The sequence below is a fragment of the Mytilus californianus genome, unplaced genomic scaffold, assembly GCF_021869535.1.
Source record: "Mytilus californianus isolate M0D057914Y unplaced genomic scaffold, xbMytCali1.0.p SCAF_2, whole genome shotgun sequence".
Classification (NCBI taxonomy): domain Eukaryota; kingdom Metazoa; phylum Mollusca; class Bivalvia; order Mytilida; family Mytilidae; genus Mytilus; species Mytilus californianus.
The window spans coordinates 91868182-91881359 of record NW_026262668.1 but is presented as its reverse complement, the minus strand read 5'-3'; the positions used below and the strand labels follow the sequence as shown (position 1 = coordinate 91881359).

Genomic DNA, 13178 nt, shown 5'->3' with positions numbered 1-13178 from the left:
GATTAAGTCAGAATTATATTTAAATGTTACAAATACACAATGTTCCCTTCATTTGGACATGAAGCAAGACATTGTAAAGGTTGGTATATTATGTTTCTCAATTGTATAGTAAGTTTTAAAAGTTCTTACAGAATTCAGGAACTACTTCAGCTCTTAATACAGGTGACTTTGCGTGACATTTATTCATAACTTTTTGTTTTTGTACATGTTCCATACGTCTTTTCTGGCTGCATGAGCAAAATAACAATGTACAAACAAACAATCAATTTCCATTTCAGTGGTTTTCATTGGTTCATGTGTGCCATATTTGTTTTTATACAACCGCAATTTTTTTGTGGTCGTATAATGTTATGATCATCATTGATGTTGTCATCGTTGTCATTGTCTGAAGACATTTGGTTTCCAGACAATAACTTGAGAATAAGTGTATGGATCTGTATGAAAGTGTACCAGAAAGCTCCATACAACAAAAGGAAGGTTGGGATTGAATTTGGGGGTTATTGTCTTAACTGTTCAGGAATAAGGGGCCAAAAACAAGCACTTTTCTTGTTTCAGACAATAACTTGAGTATAAGTGTATGGATCTCTATGAAATTGTACTACAAGGTTCAATACCTCAAAAGGAAGGTTTGGATTGATTTTGGGAGCTATGGCCCTAACCAATTAGAAAAAGGGGGCAAAAACAATACTTTTCTTTTCTAATACTTTGTATGAATTGCTGATTTCTTGATCAATTTCAATGTGGATTAATTCAAAGTCTTGAATTCTGGGGGTTCTTTAAAATGCTGAATCTAACCGTGTATTTAGATTTTTGACTTTGGGCCATCCTTTTTGAATGGGTCCACATTAATGTCCAAAAGGTCCAAAATTAAACTTGTTTGATTTAAAAAAAAAATTAAATTCTTGAGGTTCTTTGATATGCAATGTGTATTTAGATTTTTATACGACCGCAAAAAAATTTTTGTGGTCGTATATTGGTATGACGTTGGCGTCGTCGTCCGGCGTCGTCCGAAGACACATTGGTTTTCGCACTCTAACTTTAGTTTAAGTGAATGGATCTCTATGAAATTTTACCACAAGGTTCAATACCACAAAAGGAAGGTTGGGATTGATTTTGGGGGTTATGGTACCAACAGTAAAGGAATTAGGGGCCAAAAATAAGCATTTTTGTAACTTCCAGACATAACTTGTGTGTTAGTGTATTGGTATCTCTGACATTGTACCACAAGGTTCCATATCACAGAAGGAATGCTGGGATTGATTTTGGGGGTAATTGTCTCAAAATTTTAGGAATTAGGGGCCAAAAAAGGGGCAAAAAACAAGCATTTTTCTAGTTTCATGACAATAACTTGTGTGTAAGTGTATGGATGTTTCTGAAATTGTACTACCAGGTTCCATATCACAAAGGGAAAGCTGGAAATGAGTTTGGGGGTAATTGCCGAAACGTTTAGGAATTGGGGGCCAAAAAAAGGGCCAAAAATAAGCATTTTTCTAGTTTCCAGACAATAACTTGTGTTCAAGTGTATGGATCTCTCTGAAATTGTACTGCAAGGTACCATACCACAAAGGGAAGGCTGGGATTGATGATGGGGGTAATTGCCTCAATATTTTAGGAATTAGGGGCCAAAAAGGGGCAAAAAACAAGCATTTTTCTAGTTTCAGGACAATAACTTGTGTGTAAGTGTATGGATCTTTCTGAAATTGTACTACAAGGTTCCATATCACAAAGGGAAAGCTGGGTTTGAGTTTGGGTGTAATTTCCCTAAACATTTAGGATTTAGGGGCCAAAAAGGGGCCAAAAAACACATTTTTCTAGTTTCCAGACAATAACTTGTGTTCAAGTGTATGGATCTCTCTGAAATTGTACTGCAAGGTACCATACCACAAAGGGAAGGCTGGGATTGAGTTTGGGGGTGATGAATCATAAGGGGGTTCAAAAAATTTGGGGCGGGGGATTTTTTTTTTTTTTTCCTTTTTTTTCTTTTTCCTTTTTTTTTCTTTTAAAATTTTCCATTTTAAGTTGGTTATTTCTGATTTATATTTTAAAGCAAATGATAATGATATGGTAGGAGATACACACCAAACAGGATGTGTAAATTATTATATAATAAGTATTGTGCAATAGCAAGAAATTTTCAGTTGCACAGTATTGCACAATAGCAAGAAATCTTCAATTGCACAGTATTGGGCAATAGCAAGAAATCTTCAATTGCACAGTATTGCGCAATAGCAAGAAATATCCAATAGCACAATATTGCGCAATAGCAAGAAATTGTCAATTGTACAGTATTGCGCAATAGCAAGAAATATTTAATTGCACAGTATTGTGTAAAAGAAGATACTTCGTATAAATTGCTTATTTCTTGACCAATTTCAATGGGGTTTTATTCTTGAATTCTTGGGGTTCTTTAATATGCTAAATCTAACCGTATATTTAGTTTTTGGATTTTGGGCCCTGTTTTTAAATTGGTCCACATTGAGGTCCAAAGGGTCCAAAATTAAACTTTGTTTGATTTCATCAAAAATTGAATTCTTGGGGTTCTTTGATATGCCGAATCTAACCGTGTATTTAGATTCTTAATTTTTGGTTCCGTTTTCAAATTGGTCTACATTAAGGTCCAAAGGGTCCAAAATTAAACTTAGTTTGATTTTAACAAAAATTGAATTCTTAGGGTTCTTTGATATCCTGAATCTAAACATGTATTTAGATTTTTGATTATGGGCCCAGTTTTCAAGTTGGTCCAAATCAGGGTCCAAAATTAAACTTTGTTTGATTTCAACAAAAATTGAATATATAGGGGTTCTTTGATAAGCTGAATCTAACCATGTATTTAGATTTTTGATTTTTGGGCCCCGTTATCAACTTTGTCCACATTGAGGTCAAAAGGGTCCAAAATTAAACTTTGTTTGATTTCATCAAAAACTGAATTCTTGGGGTTCTTTGATCAGTCAGGGATATAACTCTATAGGGTTATTACAGAAAAATAACATACATTTGTTATTGTGGACTAAAAAATCAAAGAACTGTGATAACTTATGTATGTTATATGTTTCAAAGGGACAATATACATCATTAGTTTAGTTAAAATGTTTTAAAGTTCTATTGATATTACTTTTGTCTATATGTATACTTAACTATTGAAAGATATAACAGTTCATAGTTTGCCAATTTTGCATAGTACACCTATATGTTATTACAGAAAAAATATGCCTGTAGGTTGCACTTTGTAAATACAGCTGTTTCTCAAACCACGCCTCTTTTGGGGAGATATATAATATTCATAGATATGTTAATTTGTTAACGTACTGGTTCCCATTTATGATCTCTGTGTTTCATTTCATAGAGACATCACTTGGGAATGTAACCAGTATTGAAAAAAATGGTAGCGCCTAAATTTTAATTCTTAGTAGGTCCAAAAATGGAGGTAAGGGTAGTATAGAATTTTAGTATAAGTTTAAACTCTTAGAAGTTCAGGGCATATAAATGTTGAAAATATGCCGCACAGCCCTATATTTTGACCTTTGAATAAAATAGTAGTGCATATAAACTTTCCGTTCTAGGATATTATTTTTCACGAAACTTCATAGTAAAAGTGTCACAGTTTTAGCCGCAAAGGGAGTTCCTATGGGAAATTGCATTGTCTATATTTACAGAATTGCAACCTATATAGGGTTAAAAATTAGAACATACAGAATTTCACAAAATCTTGTTTATCTCAGAGATTTTGAAGAATTTAACTCAAATATGAAGTTTTATAAATATTTCATGAAGATTGAGAAAATCCTGGGCCTAAACTATGATGAGTCAGCATAAATTCACAGTTTACAGTATGCATTGTTTACTTAAAGCCCTGAATTAAAATAAATTCATAATATATGCCTATTTGTAATTCAAATTGTTTAGAAGTGCTTATATTTACTCTTGGCAGTCATTGCAACTCATTGATCCTTCTTAAAAAATTTTGGTGGGGTGTTTTTGTCCTGTCGATAACCCAAAAGTAAGCCGTAACACCTAAATGTGCTTTTTTGTGACTGCGGCATAAAAAGTACAAGCTAGAATTACAAAAAGACCTCAATAAACTTACAATAGTGTGTTCTATCCTAAATATGTACCAAATATTCCACATTGCTAGAAACAGGGAAAAAATTTAGGAAATGTGAGGCCCCAGGGGCAAAAAACAGAGAAAAATGCCTCCCCCTGGGTCATAAAACAGATAATTTAACTTCTAAATGCTATGATTTTATTATTTTAAAGGTCTTTTGTAAAAAAAACAATAACTGTGCTAGGAAGTTATGCAAAAATAAGATGTAAGCAGTCATTTCTATCAAACTTTTAGTGAATTTATGCACCAGACTGATATCTTCATAAATACACCTTTTGCAAATATGGCTTTGTTTAAACACTTCTAGTTCATATATTAACTAAATTATGTTAGATATATGGTTAGGGATGATACTGTTGTAACATGAATTCTAAACTGACCATTTGAGGCAGAAATTGTGAACTTTCATTGACAAATAGGCATACAGTAAGATGTGGACTGGAGACACAGGCAGGATTGGATACTTTGTATAAACTTGAATGTTGGAATGATTAACTACTAAACATTACATTTATAGTATTTTAAAATGCTTTCAATTTGTTATCAGAATAGTTTCAAACAGGTTTTAGACAGTTCATGTCAGAAAACATGCACATAGGGTAAGCTGGCAATAATTAAAGCCTTGTTTTCAAATTCTTTAAAAACTTGAATCAGGGGTAGGGGTATAAAATGTACTGTAAAAGGAAACTTAGAGTATATGCAGTGATTTCTTTAAGGCTATAATTCTGATAAATAAGTATTGTTGTGAGAAAAAGTGTTTTTAGAGAGTTTTCTATTTGAATAAATGTTTGTATAGGTTGCACTTTGTAAATACAGCTGTTTCTCAAACCACGCCTCTTTTGGGGAGATATATAATATTCATAGATATGTTAATTTGTTAACGTACTGGTTCCCATTTATGATCTCTGTGTTTCATTTCATAGAGACATCACTTGGGAATGTAACCAGTATTGAAAAACATGGTAGCGCCTAAATTTTAATTCTTAGTAGGTCCAAAAATGGAGGTAAGGGTAGTATAGAATTTTAGTATAAGTTTAAACTCTTAGAAGTTCAGGGCATATAAATGTTGAAAATATGCCGCACAGCCCTATATTTTGACCTTTGAATAAAATAGTAGTGCATATAAACTTTCCGTTCTAGGATATTATTTTTCACGAAACTTCATAGTAAAAGTGTCACAGTTTTAGCCGCAAAGAGAGTTCCTATGGGAAATAGCATTGTCTATATTTACAGAATTGCAACCTGTAATAACTAAAGGGTGTTATCACAGCTTCTCTATATCACTTCAAAGCATTTGCTCAGACATACATCATGCTTAATTACAATGTATTTTAAGTTATTGTAAGAAATAATGACCAGAGCATGTAATGAGGTTCTGCGCAAGTTTCTCAGTAATTCCCAAGTGTCTTATGTAATAAGTTAAATTCCTTTAATAACTGAGCCTTGTTATCACAGCTAAGTTTATCCCTTAATAGCCTTGTCTCATTGATTTACCATGGTTAATCAAAAATGTATTAATTTAATTAAAAAATTAGTTATCAAGGCTATGCATTTAGTTTCTGCACAAAGTCTCAAGAGATCCCTAGAGGCCACTATAAATGAAATAATTTTACAAATAACAAACATATGTTATTACAGATTTAGAAAATTTAAGGAATAAAGAGTAGACAACTCATGAAAGTATCTGTAATAACACACGCAAGTTATTTTCTGTAATAACCCTATAGAGTTATATCTCTGACTGTTGATATGCTGAATCTAACCATGTATTTAGATTTTGGATATTGGACCATAATAGGTGAATGTCCAATTTAAAATTTTTAAGTTCTTAGACCACATTCATTCTGTGTCAGAAACCTATGCTGTGTCAAATATTTAATCACAATCCAAATACAAAGCTGTATCAAGCTTGAATGTTGTGTCCATACTTGCCCCAACTGTTCAGGGTTCGACCTCTGCGGTCGTATCAAGCTGCGCCCTGCGGAGCATTTTATTGATTTTGGGACCAGTTTTCAAATTGGTCCACATTAAGGTCCAAAGGGTTTTAAATTAAACTAAGTTTGATTTTAACAAAAATTGAAGTCAAGGGGTTCTTTATCTTTGATATGCTTAATATAAACATGTATATAGATTTTTATACGCCCGTTTACGGGACGTATTATGGTATACCGTTGACCGTCTGTCCGTCCGTCTGTCCGTCCGTCCGTCGTCAACATGTCGGACATTAACTCAAAAAAGCTTTAACCAATATGCATGAAACTTTAGTGAATTGTTTATATCTATTGACGTGAGCTCCCTTTCATTTTTTATACGACCGCAAAAAAATTTTTGTGGTCGTATATTGGTATGACGTTGGCGTCGTCGTCGTCCGGCGTCGTCGTCGTCGTCGTCCGGCGTCGTCCGAAGACACATTGGTTTTCGCACTCTAACTTTAGTTTAAGTGAATGGATCTTTATGAAATTTTACCACAAGGTTCAATACCACAAAAGGAAGGTTGGGATTGATTTTGGGGGTTATGGTAATAACAGTAAAGGAATTAGGGGACAAAAAGGGGCCAAAAATAAGCATTTTTGTAACTTCCAGACATAACTTGTGTGTTAGTGTATGGATCTCTCTGACATTGTACCACAAGGTTCCATATCACTAAAGGAATGCTGGGATTGATTTTGGGGGTAATTGCCTCCAAATTTTAGGAATTAGGGGCCAAAAAAGGGGCAAAAAACAAGCATTTTTCTAGTTTCATGACAATAACTTGTGTGTAAGTGTATGGATCTTTCTGAAATTGTACTACAAGGTTCCATATCACAAAGGGAAAGCTGGGTTTGAGTTTGGGGGTAATTGCCCTAAACGTTTAGGAATTTGGGGCCAAAAAGGGGCCAAAAAACACATTTTTTTCTAGTTTCCAGACAATAACTTGTGTTCAAGTGTATGGATCTCTCTGAAATTGTACTGCAAGGTACCATACCACAAAGGGAAAGCTGGGATTGAGTTTGGGGGTGATGAATCATAATGGGGGTTCAAAAAATTTGGGGGGGGGGGATTTATTTTTTTTTCCTTTTTTTTCTTTTTTTCCTTTTTTGTTTCTTTTAAAATTTTCCATTTTAAGTTGGTTATTTCTGATTTATATTTAAAATCAAATAATAATGATATGGTAGGAGATACACACCAAACAGGATGTGTAAATTATTATATAATAAGTATTGTGCAATAGCAAGAAATTTTCAATTGCACAGTATTGCACAATAGCAAGAAATCTTCAATTGCACAGTATTGCGCAATAGCAAGAAATCTTCAATTGCACAGTATTGCGCAATAGCAAGAAATATCCAATAGCACAATATTGCGCAATAGCAAGAAATTGTCAATTGTACAGTATTGCGCAATAGCAAGAAATATTTAATAGCACAGGATTGTGCAAAAGAAGATACTTCCTATAAATTGCTTATTTCTTGACCAATTTCAATGGGGTTTTATTCTTGATTTCATGGGGTTCTTTAATATGCTGAATCTAACCGTGTATTTAGTTTTTGGATTTTGGGCCCCGTTTTTAAATTGGTCCACATTGAGGTCCAAAGGGTCCAAAATTAAACTTTGTTTGATTTCATCAAAAATTGAATTATTGGGGTTCTTTGATATGCCGAATCTAACTGTGTATTTAGATTCTTAAATTTTGGTTCCGTTTTCAAATTGGTCTACATTACGGTCCAAAGGGTCCAAAATTAAACTTAGTTTGCTTTTAACAAAAATTGAATTCTTTGGGTTCTTTGATATGCTGAATCTAAACATGTATTTAGATTTTTGATTATGGGCCCAGTTTTCAAGTTGGTCCAAATCGGGGTCCAAAATTAAACTTTGTTTGATTTCAACAAAAATTGAATATATGGGGTTCTTTGATATGCTGAATCTAACCATGTATTTAGATTTTTGATTTTTGGGCCCCATTATCAACTTTGTCCACATTGAGGTCAAAAGGGTCCAAAATTAAACTTTGTTTGATTTCATCAAAAATTGAATTATTGGGGTTCTTTGATATGCCGAATCTAACCGTGTATTTAGATTCTTAATTTTTGGTTCCGTTTTCAAATTGGTCTACATTAAGGTCCAAAGGGTCCAAAATTAAACTTAGTTTGATTTTAACAAAAATTGAATTCTTAGGGTTCTTTGATATGCTGAATCTAAACATGTATTTAGATTTTTGATTATGGGCCCAGTTTTCAAGTTGGTCCAAATCGGGGTCCAAAATTAAACTTTGTTTGATTTCAACAAAAATTGAATATATGGGGTTCTTTGATATGCTGAATCTAACCATGTATTTAGATTTTTGATTTTTGGGCCCCGTTATCAACTTTGCCCACATTGAGGTCAAAAGGGTCCAAAATTAAACTTTGTTTGATTTCATCAAAAATTGAATTCTTGGGGTTCTTTGATATGCTGAATCTAACCATGTATTTAGATTTTGGATATTGGACCATAATAGGTGAATGTCCAATTTAAAATTTTTAAGTTCTTAGACCACATTCAATCTGTGTTAGAAACCTATGCTGTGTCAAATATTTAATCACAATCCAAATCCAAAGCTGTATCAAGCTTGAATGTTGTGTCCATACTTCCCCCAACTGTTCAGGGTTCGACCTCTGCGGTCGTATCAAGCTGCGCCCTGCGGAGCATTTTATTATAAATTTCAGATTTACAGTTTCCGAGTTTTGGGGTTTTATTCATTAAAAAAGGGGGGATTTTCCAGTTATCCGACAATAACTCAAGAATGCTTTCACCAACTTGCAAGGAATTTTTGTGAATTGTTTATATCTATTGACATGAGCTCCCTTTCGATTTTTATAAATTTTAGATTTTACGTTTCCTAGTTACAGGGTTTTATTCATATAAAAAGGGGGATTTTCCAGTTTTCTGACTATAACTAAAAAATGCTTTCAGCAGTTCTCATGAAACTATGGTGAATTGTTAATATCTGTTGATGTAAGCTCCCTTTAGAATTTTATAAATTTTAGATTTTACATTTCCGAGTTATGGGGTTTTATTTATTAAAAAAGGGGGGATTTTCCAAATTTTGGACAATAACTCAAAAATGCTTTCAGCAGTTCTCATGAAACTTTGGTGAATTATTTATAGCTATTGATGTAATCTCCCTATTGATTTTCATAAATTTCAAATATGACATTGAGAAAAAATTGAATTTTATTTGTTTATAGTCTGACAACAGATTTACTAAGTATTGCACAACAGCAAGAAATCTTTAATTGCATATAAATTCAATTCATATAACCAATTTCAAGTTCTTTGGCTACATTTATTCAGAAACCTATAATATGTCAAATATTTAATTACAATCCAAATTCAGACCTGTATCAAGCTTGAATATTGTGTCCATTTTTGCCCCAACTGTTCAGGGTTGGACCTCTGCGGGCGTATCCAGCTGCGCTCAGCGAAGCAGTTTATTTAATTTGGGCCCAGTTTTCAAGTTGGTCCACATTGAGGTCCAAAGGGTCCAAAATTAAATTTTTTGTTTGATTTCATCAAAAATTAAATTTTTTGGGTTCTTTGATATGCTGAATCTAACCATGTAGTTAGATTTTGGATATTGAACCATAATAGGTAAATGTCCAATTTTAAATTTTCCAAGTTCTCAGACAACATTCATTCTGTGTCAGAAACCTATGCTATGTTAAATATTTAATCACAATCCAAATTCAGAGCTGTATTGCACAATTAATATAAATTGTTAGTAGATTCATAGTTAAAAATATATATAGCATCAAATTCTTATTTTTAAAATTATGTATAAATAAAGTTTGAAATTTACTGTTCATTTTTATACGACCGCAAAAAATTTTTGCGGTCGTATATTGGTATGACGTTGGCGTCGTCGTCTGGCGTCGTCCGAAGACACATTGGTTTTCGCACTCTAGCTTTAGTTTAAGTGAATGAATCTCTATGAAATTTTACCGTAAGGTTCAATACCACAAAAGGAAGGTTGGGATTGATTTTGGGGGTTATGGTACCAACAGTTAAGGAATTAGGGGCCAAAAATAAGCATTTTTGTAACTTCCAGACATAACTTGTGTGTTAGTGTATGAATCTCTCTGACATTGTACCACAAGGTTCCATATCACACAGGGAATGCTGGGATTGATTTTGGGGGTAATTGCCTAAAAATATTAGGATTTAGGGGCCAAAAAAGGGGCAAAAAACAAGCCTTTTTCCAGTTTCATGACAATAACTTGTGTGTTAGTGTATGGATCTTTCTGAAATTGTACTACAAGGTTCCATATCACAAAGGGAAAGCTGGAATTGAGTTTGGGTGTAATAGCCCAAAACGTTTAGGAATAAGGGGCCAAAAAGGGGGGGGGGATTTTTTTCCCCAATTTTTTGGGGTTCATATTTTTTTTCTTCAAAGTTTTTGTAATCTTCAATTGCACAGTATTGCGCAATAACAAGAAATCTCCAATTGGACAGTATTGCTCAATTTCACAGTATTGGGCAATAGCAAGAAATCTTCAATTGCATAGTATTGCGCAAAAGCAAGAAATCTTTAATTGCACAGTATTGCGCAACACAGTATTGCGCAATAGCACAGTATTGCACAATAGCACAGTATTGCGCAATAGCAAGAAATCTTCAATTACACAGTATTGCGCAATAGCAAGAAATCTTCAATTGCACAGTATTGTGCAATAGCAAGAAATCTTCAGTTGAAAATAAATACAAATCTTTTAACCAATTTCAATGGGATTCATTTAAAGTCTTTAATTTTTGGGGGTTCTTACCTTGTATTACTTTTTTGGATATTGGGCCCCATTTTTAAATTGGTCTACATTGAGGTCAAAAGGGTCCAAAATTAAACTTTGTTTGATTTCATCAAAAACTGAATGATTGCAGCTGTATGATATGCTGAATCTTATTGTGTATTTAGATTTTTTATTTTGGGCCCTGTTTTCAAATTAGTCCATATTAAGGTTTGAAGGGTCCAAAATTAAACTTTTGATTGATTTCAACTAAAATTAAATTTTTTGGTGTTTTTTTATATGCTGAATCTAACCATGTTGTTAGATTTTGGATATCAGACCATTCTAGGTAAAATGAATGTCCCATTTCAAATTTTTAAGCTCTTTGACCACATTTATTTTGTGTCAGAAACCCATATTATGTCAAAAAATTGATCACAATCCAAATTCAGACAGTATCAAGCTTGAATATTGTGTCCAAACTTGCCCCAACTGGTCAAGGTTCGACCTCTGCAGTCGTATCAGGCTGCGCTCTGCGAAGCATTTTATTATTAGATATTTTGAATAATGATTAAGACGTAAGTTTTGTAGATTTTTTAAAGGAATTGTATTAATGATGAATGATATTTTGGAAATTATTTTTTTTCATTTTTTTTTTAATTGTGGTAGGTTTGTTTGTTATTCTGTATAAATTAATTTTCAGAATGCTATATGTACATTTTTTTTGGATGAATGAACCCTTTAACGAGTGTGCTAATATTGTTCATTAATGAATAAATCAATTAAATTTTTGGTGTACTTAAATATGCTGAATTAACAATGTATTTAAGTCCTATTTGAAAATTTTCAGTTCTGAGCATCTTCATAAAAGATGAGCAATATCTTCATCTTCAGTAAGACATAATTGACACATAAGACTGACCCCCTCTTTGCTGATTCTTGATTTGTCTTATTGGGTAAGATATATAATACTATACAGTATGGGATATGCTCATTGTTGAATGGAGTGCTGTGACCTGTTATTGTTCACATCTTTGTCCTTTGAATCTTTGAAATATAGTTGTCTCATTTGCAGTCATACTATATATCATTGATGACATTGCTGATGTTGGATTTTTTCAATTAAACTTTTTTGTGTGACGTCATTCATTGTTGACTTTTATTTTTCAGACATTGTACATGTACAAGAAACAAATGTTGGATGGATTTCTACAATGAAGGATGAAGGGACAGATATGAAATGAACTAAACATCGTTAAATCCTACTGAACTTGAAGAAATAAAGATCTTTTGAATATAACTGAATGATGCATACTTTTGATAAATCATCTAAAGGAGATTGATCTTGTGATCAGATACTACATTGATAAAAATACTGTTTCAAATGTTCCTGGTTTTTTTTTTGTTTACATTTTGATAAGTTTCTAATGAACAGATATATCATGTTAAGGAGAGGTATTTGCGAAAAATACCAGTCGAGAGAATGTTAAATTTCACGAGCCGTAAGGCGAGGGAAATTCATTCTCAAGACTGGTATTTTTCGCAAATACCCCTCAAGAACATGCTATATCTGTTTAATTACACCGAATGTTAACGTACAAAACGCATTGATGATCGTGACATAAAACGCATTGATGATCGTGACATTACAAGCGTCCAGTTGGATAGAGTATTTTTTGGCAAATACCACAGCAGAGAGGGTAAAAAAGGCATATCCTTTTTGCATATACTCTGGCGCTGTTTAAAAATGAACGATATTCATTTGATAAAAGTAAATTGGTGAAAAATACACTGGCTATCAACCAATCAAAACCCAGGATTCTAACATAAGGTGTAATTACTTAATTAATCTCATGGTGTATGTGTTTGTTACAGTGATAGTCCAGGCTTCCATATCTAATGATGCATGAGTAATTCATGTTTATATGTCACAAGACCTCATGATGCACATTTTTTTACAGCGGTGATCCAGTCATATATAACATAGATCTTATGATGCACGAGTTTGTTACAGTGGTAATCTAGTCATATATAACATAGATCTTATGATGCACGAGTTTGTTACAGTGGTAATCCAGTCATATATAACATAGATCTTATGATGCATGAGTTTGTTACAGTGGTAATCCAGTCATATATTACATAGATCTTATGATGCACGAGTTTGTTACAGTGGTAATCTAGTCATATATAACATAGATCTTATGATGCACGAGTTTGTTACAGTGGTAATCTAGTCATATATAATATAGATCTTATGATGCACGAGTTTGTTACAGTGGTAATCCAGTCATATACAATATAGATCTTATGATGCATGAGTTTGTTAAAGTGAT

The 13178-nt window shown here is 33.0% G+C and overlaps 1 protein-coding gene across 2 annotated transcripts in view; it reads left to right on the top strand.

The window, feature by feature from the left end:
• The window catches only part of LOC127728462 (RNA-binding protein 45-like), a 59186-nt gene extending 46956 nt beyond the window's left edge, over positions 1-12230 (top strand). The window contains exons 13-14 of one of the 2 annotated variants that reach the window (XR_007994131.1): positions 2-79; positions 12013-12230. The gene's annotated coding sequence lies outside the window, so the exon portion shown is untranslated. The remainder of the gene's footprint in view (position 1; positions 80-12012) is intronic. The other variant, XR_007994132.1, reaches the window with a different exon arrangement.
• Positions 12231-13178: the final 948 nt, after the last annotated feature.